The following is a 22,683-nucleotide window of genomic DNA, read 5'->3' as shown; positions in this document are numbered from 1 at the left end:
AACTATCAATATACCCCATATGGTCCACCGCAACACTATTATCCACCACCAGAACCACACTTTTCTATTCACCACGCCCAGACCTACACTCAACCCCCAGTGCACTCGCAATGGCGTACACCAAGTCCCCAAAATACACAGCCACACCCACAAAACACCTATCTACCTCCCAGGGCTAACAGACCAGGAACCAGCTTTCGCCCAAACCAAGCTTTTAGAAATGAGAAGGCCCCAAACAAAAAAACATTTACTCCGCTGGGAGAATCTTACACTTCTCTCTTCCACAGATTGAAACAGTTGGGGATGCTGACCCCAGTTGAATCCAAAGCACCAAATCCTCTTCCCAGAAACCTGGACCACTCTGTTAGCTGCGAGTATTGCTCAGGGATGCCGGGGCACGATACTGAAAAATGTTGGAAGTTGAAAAACGCAATCCAAGAGCTCATTGATAATCGCCGTATTGAGGTACATGCTCCAGAGGCCCCGAACATCAATCAAAATCCGTTACCAGCGCATTATGAGGCCAACATGATCGAACTGATACATAAGGAGGCAGAGCCTAAGAAACCTTCGCAGGTGGTTATGCTTATTCGTTCTACGGAAACCAAAGAAAAGACAGTGAGTGCAAGGCCAGTGGTTCAGTTGAAAGCAATAAAAGACAAGCCAGTGCTAGTAATGGGAAAGGGACCGTTTGCGGCCGAGAAAAAGCAGGAGCCAGTCAAGATAGTGGTACCAAGGTCAGTATCCGCGCCCATGGTGGTTGTGAAGGGAGTCTATGTAGAACCGGTTGTCATAAAACTGGTAGTCCAGTTACCTATGGTTGATAGCAAAGCCGTACCCTGGAAATATGATAAAGTAGTGGTGACATACAAAGGAAAGGAAATTGAGGAAGAAAGTTGTGAAGCACAGGGACTGACCCGGTCGGGATGTTGTTTCGCCCCTGAAGAGTTGAGAAAAGCTAAGGGCACAAAAGACAATCCAGTGCCAGTTAAAAAAGCTGTAACGGAAGAAGAGGCAGATGAGTTTCTAAAAAAGATGAAAGGACAAGATTATTCCATTGTTGAGCAACTGAGAAAAACACCGGCCCAAATCTCGTTGTTGTCATTATTAATTCACTCTAATGAGCATTGCCGAGCTTTAATGAAGATATTGAATGAGGCTCATGTGCCTGACAAAATTTCAGTAAACCATTTAGAGACAATTGCCAACAAGATCTTTGAAGTGAACAGGGTAGCATTTTCTAATGATGAATTGCCTATAGAAGGCACAGAATACAACAAGGCTCTCTATTTGACGGTCAAATGTGAAGGTTCAATGGTTACTCGGGCACTAATCGATAACGGGTCGAGCGCTAATATTTGCACGTTATCCACATTGAACAAGTTAAAGATTGATGAGGATAGAATCCGCAAAAATAGCATTTGTGTTCGAGGGTTCGATGGAGGGGGAACAAACACGGTAGGGGATATTGTACTCGAATTGACTATTGGCCCAGTCGAGTTCACGATGGAATTTCAGGTGTTGGATGCTACAGTATCCTATAATCTTTTGTTGGGTCGACCGTGGATTCATGCAGCAAAAGCCGTGCCCTCCACACTGCACCAAATGATCAAATTCGAGTGGGACAGACAAGAAATTGTGTTACATGGGGAAGATCCCACATGTGCCATGAATGATGCCATTGTACCCTTTATAGAGACCGAAGATGATAAGGGGCCATGGGTGTATCAGATCCTTGACACGGTTCCGGTGAGCAAGGTGCCTGAGGGTAAAAGCATACCATGTCCCAGGGTGTCAGCTGCGACCGTCATGGTAGTGTCAGAAATGTTGAATAACAGGTTCGTGCCCTGGAAGGGTTTGGGGGTTGAACTGCAGGGCATTACTCAACCTGTGTCTTTGCCTAAAAATCTGGACACCTTCGAGTTAGGGTTCAAACCAACAACGGCAGATGTCAGAAAGGCCCGTAAATTGAAGAAGAAAGCTTGGGTGCTCCCTAAACCAATTCCTCGATTGTCCAGGTCCTTCGTCAGACCAAGTATTAAGAAACAGTCATTGGCAAAGATGCCAGGTTCGTTAATTGAGGCGGATGGGAATTTGGATAAGGTGTTTGAGAAAGTATTTGCTGAAGTAAACATGGTTGAGGCCGGGGAAGGGTCAAGCAGAGCAGACATACAGTACATCGGACCACATGCTAACATCAACAATTGGGAAGCTACTCCTCTTCCAGTTCGGAGGGAGTCGTGGTAGTGGGTTTTGTTTTCCTTTTTGTCACCTGGATTATTCCAGGGTTTGTAATCCAGTTGTTATGTTCCGTCCATTTGGATGAGTTAAAACCTTGTTGTCTTTACGTTTAATGAAATGCAATTTTCTTCGTCCCTAATTCTCTTTCCATTTTCTTTTCTTTTCTTTGTACAATTCTTTTTATGCTGATATTAATGACATGACATGCATGAGGAATCTTTGGCCCAGTTTTAAAAGCCAATCTAGTTCAGAAGTAATAATACAAGAGATCGAGTGTGATGATGGGGTGGATTGTAATAATGATGAAGCTTATGAGGAAATTAGTAAAGAATTAAGTCACTTTGAAGAAAAACCCAAACCTAACCTAAATGACACAGAAGCAGTTAATCTAGGGGACCAAGACAATGTACGGGAAACTAAAATAAGTGTTCATTTGGTGCCACAACTCAAGGAGGAGATAATTAAAGTATTGCATGAGTACAAAGACGTTTTTGCATGGTCATATGATGATATGCCGGGTCTAAGCACCGATTTGGTGGTTCATAAATTGCCCACTGATCCAGCACTCCTCCCTGTCAAGCAGAAGTTGAGAAAGTTCAAAACAGACATAAGTGTGAAGATCAAAGAAGAGATCACCAAGCAGTTTGAGGCAAGGGTCATTCAGGTTACACGGTACCCCACTTGGTTAGCCAATGTCGTGCCTGTGCCAAAGAAAGATGGCAAGACCAGGGTGTGCGTCGATTATCGAGACCTTAACAAGGCAAGCCCAAAAGATAATTTCCCACTGCCCAACATCCATATACTGATCGACAATTGTGCCAAACATGATATTGGCTCTTTTGTGGATTGTTATGCGGGTTATCATCAGATTCTAATGGACAAGGAAGATGCAGAAAAGACGACATTCATCACAGGTCGACCCAGTTCGAAATGGACTGGGTTGTAGGGAAGATTGGGCCATTTTTTGGGCCTATGGCTTGAAATCGAAGAAGAGGCCCAATTCCGATTTTCTTTATATTTTCGCTCTCTTTCTTCTTTTATTTCTCTAAAACTAAATTATAAAAATACTTAAACTATTATTAAGAATTAAATTAAGTTATAAAAGCGCAAATTAACTCCCAATAACAATTAACACACAATTAAGTAATAATTAAGCATAAAATTGTATATTTGGACATTAAATGCTAAAAATGCAAACGATGCCTATTTTTGTAATTTTAATTTTTGTAAAACAAATTTAATTACTAACAATTGTAGAATTAAATCCTACATGCAAAATGCGACATATTTTTGTATTTTTTATTAATTTAGCAAATAAACACGCACAGATAAATACAAATAATTATTCAAAATATCACAAAATTGCACACCAAAGAAAATTCATTTTATTTTTGAATTTTTTGGGAGTAATTCTCATATAGGGCTAAAATCACGTGCTTACACTACTACCAGATACTCACCCAATATCTATTCCTCCCTATAGAATGGTCCCCGCAGAGTTGAAAGAGCAACTAAAGGACTTGCTTGAAAAAGGTTTTATCAGACCTAGTACATCACCGTGGGGAGCACCTGTGTTGTTTGTAAGGAAGAAAGATGGTTCCTTAAGAATGTGTATTGATTATAGGCAACTGAATAAGGTGACGATCAAGAATAAGTACCCGCTCCCGAGGATTGACAACTTATTTGATCAGTTGCAAGGTGCCAAGTGGTTTTCAAAGATAGACTTGAGGTCCGGGTACCATCAAGTAAGGGTTAAGGATGAAGATATTCCGAAGACAACATTCAGGACTAGATATGGGCATTTTGAGTTTCGGGTTATGTCGTTCGGTCTGACCAATGCCCCAGCAGTATTAATGGATTTGATGAACCGTGTGTTCAGGCCTTTCTTAGATCTATTTGTAATTGTATTTATTGACGATATATTGGTATATTCTCGTTCAGAGGATGAGCATGCTGGTCATCTGCGTACGGTGCTCAGAGTTCTACAAGAAAGGAAGTTGTATGCAAAATTTTCTAAGTGTGAATTCTGGTTGAACTCTGTAACTTTCCTTGGGCATATCATTTCGGGTGAAGGCATCCTGGTGGATACACAAAAGATTGAGGCAATAAAGACTTGGCCTAGGCCCACAACACCAACAGAGGTTCGTAATTTTCTTGGGTTGGCAGGATATTACAGGAGATTTGTGGAAGGATTTTCTTCCCTTTCAGCACCTTTAACAAAGTTGACTCAGAAGGGAGCAAAGTTTCAATGGACTGATGCTTGTGAACGGAGTTTCCAGGCATTAAAGGATAGGTTAACTTCATCACCGGTTCTAACGCTTCCGGAAGGGACCGATGGTTATGTTATCTATTGCGATGCTTCAGGCGTTGGATTGGGTTGTGTGCTGATGCAACAAGGTAAGGTTGTGGCATATGCTTCTAGACAACTAAGAAAGCACGAGAAGAACTACCCGACCCACGATTTAGAGTTAGCTGCGGTGATTCATGCACTAAAGATGTGGAGGCACTACTTGTATGGCATTCATGTTGATATCTATACAGATCATAAGAGCCTCCAGTACATCTTCAAGCAAAGGGAATTGAATATTCGTCAAAGGAGATGGTTGGAGCTACTTAAAGACTATGACGTTAATATTTTATACCATCCTGGGAAGGCAAACGTAGTTGCCGATGCTCTCAGCCGTAGATCTATGGGTAGCTTGTCGTATTTGAATCCAAGAAAGAGGGGAATAGCCCATGAGATTCATCAACTAGCTAGTCTTGGAGTTCAGTTACTAGACTCAGGTGACATTGGAATTACTCTTCAAGATACGACAACATCTTCTTTAGTAACTGAAGTGAAGGAACACCAGTACGAGGATCCTGTGCTAATTCATTATAGAGATACCACTCTTCAGAAGGAGAAGACACCATTTGTAATTACCGAAGATGGGGTCCTCAGATATCAAGGGCGATTATGTGTGCTTAATGTTGCAAGGTTGCGTCGGCAGGTTATGGGAGAAACTCACTATTCCCGTTAGTCTATCCATCCAGGAATGACAAAGTTGTATCATAACATCAGGGAAATATATTGGTGGGACAGAATGAAAAAGGATATAGCAGAATTTGTTGCTCAGTGCCCTAACTGTCAGCAGGTTAAGATTGAGCATCAAAAACCCGGTGGATTATTGCAGGTTATGGAGATTCCGACTTGGAATGTGAAATTATCAATATGGACTTCATCATAGGCTTACTTCGTACCCAGTGTAAGTTCGATTCAATGTGGGTGATCGTTGATAGGCTCACAAAGTCGGCCCATTTCTGCCCGTTAGAACTACGTATTCCTCAGAAGATTATGCGAGGCTTTATATTAAGGAGATAGTACAACTGCATGGTATACCTGTATCTATTATCTCAGATAGAGGATCTCAATTTATCGCTAACTTTTGGAGGTACTTACAAAAGGGATTGGGGACTCAAGTAAGTCTTAGTACAATATTTCATCCCCAGACAGACGGACAGGCTGAGCGTAGTATTCAAACACTGGAGGATATGTTGCGAGCTTGTGTAATAGACTTCAAAGGTAGCTGGGATGGTCATCTGCAGCTTATTGAGTTCGCATATAATAGCTACCATTCCAACATTCAGATGGCTCCATACGAAGCTCTTTACGGACGAAAGTGTAGGTCACCTATAGGGTGGTTCGACGTTGGAGAATCTGGATTACACGGGCCAGACCTGGTTCAGCAAGCCATAGAAAAAGTAAAGCTTATCCGGGATCGACTATTGACAGCTCAGAGTCATCAGAAGTCATATTCAGATGTGCGATGTCGAGATTTAGAGTTCGGGGATGATGACTGGGTATTCTTGAAGGTGTCGCCTATGAAGGGTGTGATGAGATTTGGCAAAAAGGGTAAACTTAGCCCACGGTATATTGGGCCTTATAGGATTATTCGGAGAGTGGGCCAAGTAGCTTATGAGTTAGAATTGCCCTTAGAATTGGAGTCTGTCCATCCAGTTTTTCACGTATCTATGTTACGAAAGTGCATTGGCAATCCTACCCGAGTAGTGCCCACGAATGATGTACAGATTACAGAGGACTTGTCATACGAGGAAATTCCGGTTGCCATTCTAGACCGACAAATCCGCAAGCTGCGGAATAAGGAGGTAGCCTCCGTGAAAGTGCTTTGGAGGAACAACAATGTAGAAGAAATGACTTGGGATGCCGAGGAAGATGTGAAGTCTAGATATCCCTAACTATTTCCTCTTCCAGAGAAGGGTCTAATAGAGACGTCATAACCTTAAGGTACGTGTATAAATTCTTCTATTGATTATTGTCGGTGTCCTGTGTGTCGTTGAATTATTAAGCTTCTACAGGGAGAGTTGGTAGTAGTATTGTTACAAAAGGCGACCTTGCCAAAGTTATATGGATCACGGAGAGTGGAACATTCGAGGACGAATGTTTCTATGGGGGGAAGGATGTTACATCTCGCATTTTCGTACGTTAAAAGTTTCGTCTTCGGTCAACTGATGTAGAATCGGGGAGGAGATCATCTTGACGTTAACGATTAACAAGCAATAAATAAGTGTTATGAGGGATAAAGGGGTACGCGGATTAACGAAAACAAGTTTCGTTGAAAGTGGACAATTTGGAATAAAATACGGGTCGAGCGATAATACCCAAAAATTATAAACTAGTACCATGCAAGGTACCATGTGACCACGGTAGTATAATATATAAAATATATATGAAGTATTTTGAAAATAAATAGAATTTTAAGTAATTTGTGGTATTTTTAAATTATGTGGGTAATAGATTAATTACCGGGTAACAAAACATTACCCGATTAACTAATAAGTGGATAAAAAAAATAATAAAATAATCCACCCTACTCCCCACTTGGCAGTGTGCCATCATTAAACATATGACTCTTGGTCATATGTATATCACGTGTAAATCCCTCCATAACCCATTAAAATGAGTCATTTTGTAGAAAGACTCATTGACTTAACATAAGTCTTGAATGATATAGAATTTAGGATCCATTGGATACTTCCTGAAAATAGAAAAACGAGAATCAGAAGATTCAATTCACTCTTTGAATTGAAATCAATAATTTGGAAACAGTAGCTTCAAAAAAACGTAAGAACAAGAATCCTTTCGTCCAAACATTTCAAAACCAAGCCAAGATCGCTCCAAAATTCTAAGGATATCCAGTGTAAATTTCGCAAGAAGCAGATTCAGTTAAATAATTCAAGAAACATGTATGTTAAGGCCCTCACTTCTTTCTTTTGGCATGGTCTAAATTATACGAAAGAAAGGAGCAAATACACGATTTATATAAATTATTCTATTCATAGAAGTAGTAGGGATGTCTATATTCATGATTCCCTATGCGAATTATTATTTTCTTCTGTTCATTGGTCTCAAAATAATAAACAGTTGGAAAAATTTATTCGGAAGGAATATTGAGATTATTACGTAATTTTTCATGCATTTCTTACATGTGCATTGACCCATGACCAGATGGCGTTATATACGCATATATTTGTAAATATATGTATATAGGATATGGGAAAAGGTTACGACGTTATATACGCATCACCACCTGATCAGTTGGTATATGATGATGATGTTGCCCACAGTGGCTAAAATAGGATTCAAACGGCGTTATATACGCATATATATGTATGTATTCAAACGACGTTATATACACATATATATGTATGTATATATATGTATATGGGATATGGAAAAGGTTATGGCATTATATACGCACCACCACCTGATCAGCTGGTATATGTTGATGATATTGCCCACAGTGGCCGAGATGATATGATGGGATGCCCCCAGTGGCTTGATGATATACCTATGCATGGCATGATATTTACACGCACGTGCATGACGTTATAAACGTTTCAGTATTTACAAAGTTATTCAAATTTAAAAATGTGTTTCAGTATTCCATGTTTCATCTATGTCTTTTACGTACTAATTTCCATGCCTTACATACTCAGTACATTTTTTGTACTGATGCCCTATTTCACGGGGCCTACGTTTCATGCCCGCAGGTACAGGTAGGCAAGCTGACGGTCCCCATTCTTAGGATCCCTAATCAGCGAGAGTTGGCGTGCTCCATTTGATCCGGAGCTACTTTTGATATTGGTACGATACGTTTGTACATATATATGTATATGAGTATGACGTGGCTCAGTCCCGTCTTTGTACGACTATGTTTCTGTTAGAGGTCTGTAGACAGTATGTCTAGTTAGGTTGTATGTGGCCTTGTCAGCTTTCAGTTTTTGATGTATAGTTGTCTATAGCAGCCTTGCCGGCTCGCCCACTGTATTTTGCCTGTATACGTACATATTCCTTGATGGCAGGCTTCTTTCACGTAGGTTAATTTTGTAATGCAGCAGATGTTATTCAGGTTCATATTTTAGACGCATGCTTAGGGGTGTTTGACAGGTAAGACTCAGGCGCCCGTCGCGGCCCATCGGTTTGGGTCGTGACAGATTATTAGCATTAGCTGACATTTCCGAAGGATATTGCAAATGTGATAATAATTCTCCTTGTGAGACAGCTCGATGGTGCACTCTAGAATAGTACATTTAGATATGAAATACTAGAATGTCCAGAAAATTTAGATGATCGGCACAATCTTAGAAGAGATAAATATTTACCTTTGTATGGCTCCCCTCCCTAGTAAAGAGAGAATGTTAGGCGACCCGAAGAGCTAGTGGATGGAGCAAGGGGATCTAAAAGCGAAAGAATGTTTTGTTGAAGTTTTCAGAATAAGGTGATAAACAAAAATATTAGTAGGAGAATAAGAAGAGAGTAAATAAAGTATTATGAGTAAGATATGATAAATGGGTGATAACTGTAAATCAAAATATGACACGGTGATAGAGTTTATAGTCAAGTGAAGGAAAAGACAAGAGGTGACAGGCCTTGAGACAATAATAGAGTATAGGCCAAAGGTCATATCCTCATTTCGAGAAATGATTTGGTGAGTCAAACGCGATTACCAAAAGGCTAAGTTAGACCCCCTGTAGTAATAGAAATTAGCATGGTCTAGTAAACAAGATAAAACCGAACATGAATTAGGGACCGGAGGATTTGATAATGGACGACATCGTGAGAATTTCAGAGATTGTGTTCCAACAATAATAGAATAGACAACATACGAATAACCTTTAAAGGTCATTTAGGAAGTCACTTACCTAAAGCAAGCACTCTGAGCAGAGTTAATCTTAAGGGACTAAGTGTGCCAGTTATACTAGGTGTCACCTTCATGCGTATGAAATTTTAGTTATCCCTTGTACAAAAGGTTACCATAAGACGATTAAGGTTCATTGACGATGTGAAAATACACCAAATATGAAGAGGTAAAACATCTATAGGTAGATCGTCATAGTACTAAATCTTAGTACTCCCCTAAAGGGGGGAATATGGTGTGATATGGTATTAAGTCGGAGTTATGCGGTTCAGGTAACTATGGAATAGTAAAGGAAAAATGTGGTAAAAAGGAGAAAGGGATGATGTTGCATTTATTCAGTTCCTACAGATATGTTGCGACTCTAGGACATTATACAAGCACGACACCAGGGAGAGACAGTAAAAGTTTCCGGCCAGGATGTTATTAATAAATAAGTGTGAATGGACACTTGATACATCAGGAGCTAGTGGCGAGAGGTAAGGTAAGTTAAGACAAATGATATATCCCAAGAGAGATTATGCAGAATATATATATGAGAATGGACCAACGAGTAATTTGTAGTTGATTTAGGAAGAGCCCGGTTATGGCTAGACAAGAGGTCACAGATAAATCAATAGATCATGCAAGATAAATGTAGTGAACCACAACATAGGGAATTCAGTCTTGCAGATACGAGATCGCAATCATCTAAAAAATTTCAGATATGAGTTGAGGCAGTTAAAGGTACAGTTTAAGTTTTATAAAAATAAGAGAGAGTGCCACTAAGGAGACAATCAAAATTTGAGCTTAGAAGTAACCCTACGAGCACAAGGGCATGAAGTTATGTAACTAAGGATTATTATAGGCGAGTAAGAACAATGAAAATTTCCTTTGGGTGTACGATATAACAAACTCTCAACTTTACAAAAGCTAGAAGGTCTTCCTAAGTACTACAACGAAAGACTAGCTGAGGAAATAAAGAAGAAGGTTTCCATTTAAGCATAGTGAGCTAAAGAGTAAATGATCTTGTAACAACAGTCTCACTACAATATTGTATACACTCCATAAGAAAGTGGCACCTATCGTGGCTAATGAATGGGAAAAAAAATCAAAGGTGATGTTTGAGATCATATGAGGTACAGGAAATTACAGTATTTATAGGCAATAAGACAAGCCAAGTATTCATGCGACAAGTGATAGAATGACCAGGAAAAGTAATTGCTTACAGTTAAGGACAATTGAGAAGGCACGAAAGGAAATTTATGGTGCTAGCAAGTTAAAGGAAGGTTGTAAGTAGTATAAATAGACAGGTGTAGGTCATAAGGTAAAGTATCATAGAGCAACAAGGTTTTAGGTAGATAGAAGTAAGGATATGTAAAGGAGAGTAAGAAGGTGACGAGAATATGTAAGTCCTCAGGATCAAACCCATCAAAATAAGGGAGCTAATGATTTCCATATGTAATAAAAAGCTTGGTACAACCTGAATGAACTCAGATGAGTCTAAGAATAGGTGCATTTAGAAGAGATGGAATGTTGCCCTGGTAGTAGAATAAGGGTGTAATTGTGATAGATAAGAGGATGACGCTTAGGCCTTTGATTGAGTAACGATTTAACGAGAAAGGGATTTCATGAATTGCACGGGATTAGAATACCCCCTATAAGATGAATCGCATTGGGATGCGATGAAATACGGTTATTGAATTATAGTATTATCCCTAAGTGGATCAGGAAAATCACTTAAGATGTTCCTCGATGAGACGTGAGCCCTAGTGACAGTGTATTATATAAGAGGTTGCAAGTTATTAGTGGTAGATTATAGATCAACATTAAGGTGAATCAACAATAGATGGATAAAAGTTCCAATGTATTGTGAGCACGTGATTTTTGCCTTTACGAAAACTACTCCAAAATAAATCAAAAATCAAATAAATTTCTTTTACTGTGTAATTCTTGAATTTGCGTGGTGTTAAATATTTGTGTTATGTCCATAAATGTTTACTTTGTCATAATAGAATGAAAAAATAAAATAAAATACATGTTGCATGCATATAGGATTTAATTATGTAATTAAAAAGATAATTTAAACAAAATCACAAAAAATATGCAATAGTTCTATTTTAAATATTCCACTGTGTGATTGATGTTTTGTCTATGTGTTAAATAATTGTTATAGAATAATTAATATATTTTTGTGAAGTTAAAATTGTTTTATAATTAAAATTAGAAATCTAATTAGAAAAAAATGAAAAAAAATAATACATATACACAAAATCGGACCTGGATTAAAATCCAGGCCCAAATCGAATTAATTCCTCCCTCACAGCCCAATCCAAACCAACCTGTCCGGTCCAACTCATGAGTAAATCCAAACGACGACGTTTGGTCACACTCCATCAAGGACCGTTGGATTAAATCAATCCAATGGCTGATATCCTCTACCCTTACCCGTAATCCGTAACCCGACCCATTGACCCGATTCAGTCCGACCCCAACGTTAAACCAAACGACGTCGTTTGGTTAAGTGAGATGATCCTGACCGTGAATCTTACTTGATCGGTCGGACAAGATCAATCCACCCCTCCCCTATATAAGTTCCAGACCCCTACCCCGGCCCCCTAACTAAACACCCCCCTTCCTTACTATTCATCATCGTCCCCAAACCCCCACTCCTAACCCTAGCCGCCCTAGGATCCCACCGCCTGAAACCCGGCGGCATCAACGCCGCCGGTCACCAAAATAACACCCTAGAATCCCCTGAACATCCTGTACATAGATCTAACATTAGTTTCCTTCGAATCAGGCCCCAACTCTTCGAATCTTAAATCGAAGGTTGGCCTGAAAACCTTATCTTCTCCGATGACCTCCAAAATAACACCACAGTTTCTCCTAAATTCCCTCACGAAGGATCTGTTAGTTGCATGGTTCGAATCATACTGGAACTACTCGAATCTTCATTTGAAGATTCGAGTACAACCTGACCTTATCCCAACCTACTTCAAACTCACACCAGTTACCCCCTGACCTCCCTCGTGCCTAGAACATCTTTGGTTTCCCTCGAATCTAACCAGAAATGAATAAATCCCAAATTGAACTTTCAAGAACCCTAAAAATACCAGACTTTTGGATTCTGTCCAGATTGAATAAAGATTGAGGTTTAATCGACCTTAGTCGAAGTATTTTCAGTGGAAAATACTTCGACTAAGGTCTGTTTGATTTCAAACAAAGTCCAAATCCAAGTCGAGTTGAGTTCAGTTGAATTTAAAGGTTCAGAGGTAATTTCTGTTTCTTATGTGCATTCTATGTTCGTTTCATTAGTTTGTTTAATTTTTCATAATTTTCTAGTCAAATTTTGTTATACTGTCCCCTACCCGTCAACTTGATTCTAAATGTGAATTGTTTCTGTTGATTGTGATTATGTACAATGTGTGTAATCGACTCGACTAAGTTCGTCGATTAGTTATATCATAAATCCTGCTTCTGAAAATGTTGGCTGAAATAACCTGTTTTGGATGGATTATTTTGCTATAATCAGTTAATTAGTTATTGTTAATCAGTTGGTTCTTGTTTAATAAATCCATCAAATGGACGTTATATGTGTGTTGTTTTCTGAACATTAAGTTCAGAACATTGTCAATATATTGACAATGCTCCTATTTGTTTGATCTTAGTTCAAAAGCTGAGTTCAGTTGAATTATTAGGCTGAATTCAGTATAATGTTGTTATGATGTTAGTTCTAAATTCAAGTTCACAAAGGTTGGGTAAATACAATTGTATTAGGAGGTTAATCATTAGGAATTGGTTGTTAGCTGCTAGACAAGTTTTAATTCAGATAACTTGCTAAAATCTAAACAGTAATACCAGTAGAAAACAGTAGGTCAGGGACATTTCTGGGATAGAACAATGAGGATAATATGTTAATAGCAATGTGCTGAAAGTGGAAGTTAATGGCTATAATTTAAGATACTAATGGGGAACAAGGGATAATGGGCTGCTGAAAAACAAGATAATAGCACTCAATAGGATTTAAAATATTCAAAAGTAGTTTTAATGGAACTTTTCTGATTTTTAAAGGAGAAAAGGGCCCTGGCAGCACTAGAAGGGTATAGGACAACCTTGTATAAATAGAGGGGGATTGGGACTGATTTAAGGGAGCTTGAAAGAAAAAAAAAAGAGCTTTCAGACAGAAAAATTAGAAAGGAAGAAGAGAGAAAAAATCTGATTTGAAAAGGAAAGGGTCAGATTTTGAATACAGATTTGGAAGAAAGATTGAAATCAGATTTTGAGAGGGAGATCATATCAGTTTTCATAGAAAGAAAGAAAAACTGAAGCATAAAAATAGAATTCTGTCTCGAAAGTCAGGATTGAAGTTGATTCTGTGTTTTAAAAATTGAATTTTTTTTTCAGTCTGTTTTGTTCTAAGTTTCAGAATCAGAAATATTATTCTTTTCATCAAATCTGTCCGGATTTGTTCAATATCATTGGTCAGTTAAAAATCTGAAACTTCCTAAAAGTACTGTCACTGTGCATCTGGGTTCTTCGGATCTTATTATTGCTCAAACCTGTGGAAAGACTGCTATTCCGTTGATTTTGTTACTGCTGCTACTGCTGAAATTTACTCTTTCCACCTTCATTTTCAGGTACATGTCTTTTAAATTTCATGTTGGAAAGAGATTCAACATGACTAATCAATGAAGCTTGAATTGCAATTCTATTTTCTATTTGTCCAAGTTCACCAGTTTAAATTTCATTTTGTTTCATGTTAGATAATTAGTAGTGAATTCAGTTTGATAACTATGAGTTAATTGTCTTACCTTGAAATGTATATAAGTTTTTTTGTAATAATGTTAGCTCTCCGTCTCCTTAGTTTTGTCATGTTTGAACTGTCAAGGTAAGAAACATGATATAAAGATTGGCCATTAATTAGACCTTGTGACATTGTTAGTTGAATAAAGAATAGCGTGAAAAATATAAAAACCATATTGCTAGTTTATTCTGATCATCTGATTTAGTTGTGGAAGGAATGATATAAGTTGTACGTTCATATGTGGCATCATAACAGGTATCTATAGAACCATTAGTGGACGGTAAGTTGAGTTGTTATGGCACATTATGATGTTAAAGTGTTACGAATGTTTCAAAACATACAAATATGAACATATGACATGTAAGGCAATGTTGTTAATCAATTTGTATAATAATTCCCTTTCTTATCACTTAATGCTTATTTACCATCCTAAATAAGTAATTAGGCCTATTGGATTAAAAGCAAGTATATGAGAATAAGATGAGATATACAAATTGCAACACTTTAAGTCAATGACAATTAGAAATGGGATTTGCACTAATTAAATAATGAAAAATTGTTCCAAAATACTTCTTCCTTTCATAAATCATGTTTGTTAGTTTCATATACAATTCATCCTTTGGCATATATATGTTGTATTTGTTTGAATCATATTTTTATTCTTTTCTTCGAATTTGAATAGCGGGATGAATATAATTTATACTCGGAAATTATAATCGACGGACAACCTTTAATAGATTGTGAATTCTTTTCAAAGAATTCAAAGGCCTCTAAAATGGGAGTTCTCATGATTTTCACATAAAAAAAAATGTATGATATAATAAATAATTTGTGAAAAGTCCATAATACTATTAACAAAGATTTTGCACAATCAGGGATGCGTTCGCGCACCCTGATTATATTTTAAAAGTAAATTCGGATTATGCGTACGCGCAATTTCGAGCGAATATTTAATAAAACGAATTTCTTTTAAAAAAAAAATATTAAATAATTTCATATAATCTGAGGTGTGCAGTTCATTATCTAAATAAAAAGGGTGATGATGTTCCTGATTTTATTTTTAATTTTCGAATATATATTTTTATAAAAACTATAACATGGATGATTTTATTGTGTACACGTACGCGTGGCACAATCCCCGGTAATTATAAAAGATATATAATACGAATATACGTACGCGTAATTCGTCATAAACAATAAGTAAAAAGCGGTAGTAATATCATGCAATAAAAATGTATTTAATAAAATCAAGATAATTAAGCCAAGAATGAAAGCAGTTGAGCGACCGTGCTAGAACCACGGAATTCGGAAATGCCTAACACCTTCTTCCGGATTAACAGAATTCCTTACTCAGGATTTCTGTTTCGCAGAATAATAAACAGAGTCATATTCTCCTCGATTCAGGGATTAAAATTGGTGACTTGGGACGCCTTAAAATTCCCAGGTGGCGACTCTGAAATAATTAAATAAATCCCGTTTCGACTGTCCTTTAATTGGAGAAAACTCCCTTGTACCCTCATGGGGGTATGTAAAAAGGAGGTGCGACAGCTCTGGCGACTCTGCTGGGGACTTTTAGTTGTAACCCAGAACCACTGGTTCAGGGTTTAAAGAATTCGAGCTTAAGATAACTGCAATAATTGGCTTTATTTACTATATGATTTTCAACTGTTTATATGCTAATATGCTAAATGTTGCTTTTTATCGCTTTAATATTATTTGAATTGTGAATATATACAACTGCTACGAAACCCCCTTTCTTTCTAAGTCTTCTGAATTTATGGTGTACACGTGCGCGTGACCCACCTTTCTGTTAAAGTCATACCAAATAAGACGGAGTTGGGACAAGTAACTAGGCCGGGCAGACTTTCGTGCTCCCGGTACGTTGCCCCCGCTTCGGCTCAAACTGTCCGTTTGAGTAAGCCAGGTTTAGAATAATCAACCTAAGGTTTTACACTTAGAATAACTCAGCCATGTACCGGATCCCTAGTAGGAATGAATATCTGCATCATATGCATTTGGCCTTGGAGACTCAACACAGGGGTTGAGTCTGTCTAGGACAGGTGAACCCAAAATAGAAAGACCATCATGATGCATCCTACTTGTGCAGTCATTTGCCTCGAACATGCTTGTTGACCAGCTTAAATAAAATCATGGTGAGAAGAAAGGAATAAAATAGGTTGTTTTAAAAATTTCGAAAAATATAGTTTTAAATTTTGAAATAAAGGTATTTAATAAATAAAAAAAAAAATTTCGAAAATGATTTTTTTTTCTCAGTATAAATTTTCAAAATGAATTTTGACTTTATCAAAATTAAATTTCAGATACAAAATGAGCACCACACAAGGCCCCTCATCCACGAGTACGGAAGAATTTCTATGTCAGCTTCAAATGTGGTGGTATGATTTAGGCGAAGACAATCAAAAATGGGTCGTCAAGCATTTAGGAAATCTCACGGACATTATGAAAGTTAAACTCCGGGATGATCTGATTGCAGCGTTAGTAACTTTCTGGGACCCTATTCACAATGTTTTTCGTTTCTCTGACTTCGAACTTACTACTACATTAGAGGAGATAGCTGGCTATGCTGGTTTTGACAGAAGTCTAAGAAATCAAAGCTTGATATTCACAAAGGCTCCTTCGGTACATCGATTCTTCGGTCTTCTGAACATCAGCAGTCAAATCAGGAAAAGCAATGTCATCAATGGATGTTGTTCCTTCAACTTTTTGTATTCAAGGTTCGGAAAGTCAGATGGGTTCGAAATTCATGAGAAAGGCCTTACTAATAAGCAAAACAAAGACACTTGGCAAATTCACCGTCGATTTGCTTTCATGGTGGCTTTTCTAGGAGTCATGGTTTTCCCAAATAAAGAGCGAACAATTGATATTCGCACCGCGAAAGTTGTGCAAATCCTCACCACTAAAGAAAATCACACCCTTGTCCCCATCATTCTATCAGATATTTATCGGGCTTTGACTTTATGCAAATCAGGAGCAAAAGTCTTCGAAGGATGCAAACTTTTGTTGCAAATGTGGGTGATTGAACATCTCCAACAACAGCCCAAGATCATACAGTATGGGTCAAATAATGATAATTGCATCGAAAGCTATGAGGAAAGAACAAAAAATTATCAGGTTCCAGAAGAAATAGAAGCATGGGTATCTCATCTAAAGGCTTTAACGGCAAATCAAATTGAATGGACCCTGGGATGGCTCCCGATGAGGGAAGTAATACACATGTCAACCTCAAATAGTTATCTACTGCTATTGGGATTAAGAAGCATTCAGCCGTATGCACCACTGAGAGTCCTAAGGCAATTAGGGAGATATCAAATAGTTCCTGATGATGAAGATTTGAGTGTGCAAGTAATCGAATTACACCCAGAAGCCACTATTCCCGAGGCTCTACTTCAGCAGATGTGGAATGGGTGCAGATACTTAAAAAGTGATACTCAAGTCCCAGACGCTACAAAGGGTGAGATAAATCCTGGATATGCAAGGTGGTTTGAAAAACGGTCTCGCGTGGATGATGTACCAGAACCCGAGCTAAGAAGGCCAACAAAAAGACCCCATGTGCAAAACTTCAATGATAAAATCCAAGAGCGGTTGATCTGGGGAGAAAAGGAAAAATGGTACAAAGCAACTATCCATGCCCTAAAAGAAAATCTAAGAAGCCTCAGTTTGGAGAAAGATTTACAAGCACAAGAAGCCGAAGGCGAGAAGAAGAGTCTAGCTTGTGAGAATGAAAGTCTTCATGTCCGATTCCAAAAAATGAAAAGAGTTTCTGAAACGCCAAAGAGGAGCTGGAAGGATCAAAAAACCATCGCCAATCTCTTTGAAAGAATGCAAGATTATGATTCCATTCTTGCGGAAAATGAAAGGGCGTTGAGCAAAGCAAAAGAAAGAATCCAACAATTAAACGAAAAAGCCAGATCTAACAAGGAACGCCAGGATAGGCAATCCGAAAAAGACAAGGCACAATTCAAGAAGGAAAAAGACTATTGGACGCAATCAGAAAACCAGCTTCGTGCACAACTAGAAGAGGCAAGAAGATGCAACAGAGAACATCAACAAGCAAACCTCGACAGGGAAAGATCGCAAGCAAGATTAGAGCAGGCCAGACTCCGAACTCTGTTAGAATCAGCTCTAGATCGTGAAAACCGTGTCAGAGATATAGCCACCACTCGTCAGCAGCAATTGCAAGACCAAGACCAACGTCTCCAAGGTTTCAGGGCACAAATCCACGACCTGGCAGTCTTCACATCTCAAAGTTATGTAAATTGCCAAGGAATGGATTATGAAAGGTTTACAGAGCATGCGCCCACTTTTGCTCGTCATCTAGCAATGGAGTTGGAAAGGATGTATCGTACGCTGGGAGGCCATCCAGGTCAAGCCCCACATTGAGCAGATAATCCAATATTTGACAGCAAAAGTGGAAAGTGGGGCATGTTGTGAGAATGTTAAGAATTGTATCTTTTATTTTGATTTAAGTGTGTGTGTTTTCAAGCCATTTTCTTAAAGTTTTCAAATGTAATTCCATCTTTGTGTAATAAAAAAAGTGATTGCCTTTGGTCCGAACTATGCAAGGTCTGATTCATGTAAGGCATGATACGTAGGCAATCTCTAAGATTCGACCACCACGATAAAAGATATATGTAATAAATAAAGTGAATAACAATAAAAATTTCAAGAAAGCTGGGACGACACAAGCAGCCGAGCAAATGCATAATAGAAAGGGATTATTTGTCTAGGAGCATTGCATCTCAACGTGTGATTATATATGTGTTAAACTCTCAAAACTAACAAGTTTGTTCATTTCCAGAATTCAAGCAGTTAGTTTCTCTAAAGAGTATACTGGCATATTATCACTATCACACAAGATCAAAAGGACCAATACCCGAAAGTATGTCTATCCCAGATGTTGACACAGGTATGGAGCTAGAGGAGATGGATGTCGGGAAAATGAAAGAAGAGATGTTTAAACTCAAGCAGCAAATGGCTGAGATGTACCAAGCCTGGTCTACAGGACAGTTACCCCCATCTCACCCAAATAACCCTGCTCCATCAATGACCCAAACTCAGGATAATATCACCACTGAATTATCCCCAAATTTCCCCATTTACCAGCACTACCGAGGCACCACCTCTCAGACACCACAGTCTCCACCTCCAAAACCAGTTCCGTACTTTCCTCCACCTATGACTCCTGTTTTCGTAGCACCTCCCCCTGCTACATTTCACAAATCTCCTAGTGAGCCTACATTCCAGGCCCAGGACAACCAATATTACCCCCGGAGCCCACCCTCAAAGCCTCCGAAATTAATTCAACCGCTCATCGTTTTGATCTCCCAACCGAAATTGACCAAGCTAGCCAAAAATGCTGAACAAGAAGAGATGTTTAGGAAGGTCAAAAGTCTAGAACAATCGTTCCGAGACATGCGAGGATTAGGTGGGCAAGTCAGTGTAGCCTACAAAGATTTGTGCTTGTTCCCAAACGTACAATTACCAGTTGGCTTCAAGATGCCCAAATTTGACTTATACAACGGGCACGGTGACCCAGTAGCCCACTTAAGGGGTTTCTGTAGCAAGATGCGAGGAGCTGGGGGAAAGGATGAATTATTGATGGTTTACTTCAGTCAAAGTCTAAGCGGATCAGCTTTGGAGTGGTATACACGCCAGGATCATGGGAGATGGTACACCTGGGATGACCTGGCACAGGCATTCGCATACCATTTCCAATACAATCTGGAAATCATCCCAGATCGATTATCTTTGACAAAATTTGAGAAGAAACACAATGGAAGTTTCAGAGAGTATGGTTTTCGGTGGAGAGAACAGGCAGCAAGAGTGGATCCTCCTATGAAGGAAAGCGAAATGGTAGACTACTTCCTCCAAGCCTTGGAACCGACTTACTATGCCCACTTGGTTTCAGCGGTTGGGAAATCATTCAACGAAGTAGTGAAGATGTGAGGTATGGTGGAAGAAGGCCTCAAGACAAATAAAATCATGAGCTATTAAGCAATTAAGGCAACTACTCAAGCTATTCAAGGCGGGGTAGGAGGAATCGGAAGAAAGAAAAGGGAGGAAGCAGCGGTAGTTGATTCAGGAATTTGGCCGGGACCTAGAGGTTCACCGCTTTACTATAATCAACAATGACCTCGCCAATTAGCTTACCACCATGATTCATCCCAACACTACTATCACCCTTCAGAGCCTCATTTTTCCATTAACCATGCTCAAGCATACAATCAGCCACCTATTCACACCAATTAGCGTGCTCCGGTCACACCAAATACTTACCCACGAGCCTATCCCGGACCAGGTTTCAAGCCTAGGCCAGCATTCAGGGGAGAAAGGGAACAGAAAAAGAAAACTTACACTCCATTGGGAGAGTCTTACACCAGTCTGTTCCATAGGCTGAGACAGCTAGACATGCTGAGACCAATACAATCCAAGCTACCCGATCCTCCTCCAAAGAATCTGGATTACACCATTAGCTGTGAATATTGCTCCGGTGCACCAGGCCATGATACAGAGAAATGTTGGCATTTGAAAAATGCAATACAAGAGCTGATTGATACTAATAAAATCGAGGTTCAAACCCCCGAAGCCCCAAATATCAATAGAAATCCAATGCCAGCCCATCAAGAGGCTAATATGATAGAAATCATACAAGCTGATGGGGAGACAAAGAAGCCGTCACAAACTGTCATGATGATCAAATCTCATGAAACCAAGCCAGATAAGCAGTTAACAGAGGAGAAGCCGGTATCTAAGCAGAACAGAAATGGTGATGGACCATCTATGATAATCGAGGAGGGATCATCGAGCAAAGTTGCCGCAAAACAAGAAAGGCCGAAAGTGATAGTACCAGGGGTTGCTAACAAACCCATTATATTCGTGGAAGGAGCCCGTACAGATCGGGTTATTATTGCACCTGTAATCCAGCTGCCGGTCATCAACAACAAAGCCATCCCATGGAACTATGAACGGGTGACTGTAATGTACAAGGGCAAAGAAATCAAGGAAGAAGTGTGTGAGGTGCAAGGCTTGACACGTTCGGGAAGATGTTTTACTCCCGAAGAGTTGAGAAAAACTAAAAACAATCCAACGCCAACAAAGAGAGCTGTGACGGAAGAAGAGGCGGAGGAGTTTTTAAGAAAAATGAAACTCCATGATTATTCTGTTGTGGATCAATTAAAGAAGACCCCCGCTCAAATTTCATTGTTGTCATTACTGATCCATTCAGAGGATCACCGTCTGGCTTTGATGAAAATCCTGAATGAGGCTCATGTTCCTGAAAAGATCTCTGTAAATCATTTGGGAAAGATAGCCAACAGAATCTTTGAGACAAACAGAATTACATTTGCTGATGATGAATTACCTGTGGAAGGTACCGAGCACAACAGAGCTCTTTACCTCACCGTGAAATGTGAAAACTCCGTAGTAACCCGGGTATTGGTTGACAATGGGTCAAGTGCAAACATATGCCCTCTCTCCACTTTAAACAAATTAAAAATTAAAGAGGAGAGGATCCAGAAGAATAGTATCTGCGTACGAGGGTTTGACGGTGGAAGCAGAGATTCATTTGGCGACATAGTGTTGGAACTAACAATAGGGCCAGTTGAATTCACAATGGAATTCCAAGTGTTGGACATAACTGTTTCTTACAACTTGTTGTTGGGTCGACCATGGATCCATGTTGCTAAAACAGTCCCGTCAACACTACATCAGGCTGTCAAGTTCGAATGGGATCATCAAGAAATAGTCGTGCATGGAGAAGAAAGTTTAAATGCTCACAGCAGTACCATTGTACCGGTCGAGGGAACAGAAAATGACCAGGGACCATGGGTATACCAAGTGTCCAACACAGTGTCGGTAGAGAAAATTCCAGAATGGAAATACCTTCCGAATCCAAAGATATCCTCTACATCAGTCATGGTAGCTTATGAAATGTTAAAGAATGGTTTTATACCCGGCAGAGGTCTGGGCTTATCTTTACAAGGGATTATACAACCAGTATCTCTCCCCGAGAACTGGGGAACATTCGGTTTAGGGTTCATACCCACCGCCAATGACGTGATAAGGGTCAGGAAGTTGAAACACCAAGCATGGGTTCTTCCAAAACCAGTACCACATCTGTCAAAGTCTTTTGTCAAGACCAGCGCTAAAAATCGCCCAATAACAACAATTCCTAAATCCCGGGTCAATCCTGAGAAGGAATTAATTGAAAGGTTCGAGAAATTGTTAAGTGATGTGAATATGTTGGAAAGCGGAGAAGGGTGTAGCAACGCAGAAGTTCAATTCGTTGGGCCGGAAACAAAGCTCAATAATTGGAAAGCCACTCCTCTCCCAATTCGAAAGGAGTCTTGGTAGTTTATTTTGATTTTCTTTCAGTTTGTTTGGGTTACTTAAGGGTTGTAATCCCAAAAACTTATCTTACAGTTTGTTTGAAGTGTGCAA

Source organism: Nicotiana tabacum, chromosome 11 (genome assembly GCF_000715075.1).
Source record: "Nicotiana tabacum cultivar K326 chromosome 11, ASM71507v2, whole genome shotgun sequence".
Classification (NCBI taxonomy): domain Eukaryota; kingdom Viridiplantae; phylum Streptophyta; class Magnoliopsida; order Solanales; family Solanaceae; genus Nicotiana; species Nicotiana tabacum.
The sequence above is the reverse complement of the archived record's forward strand: the minus strand, read 5'-3'. Positions refer to the sequence as shown.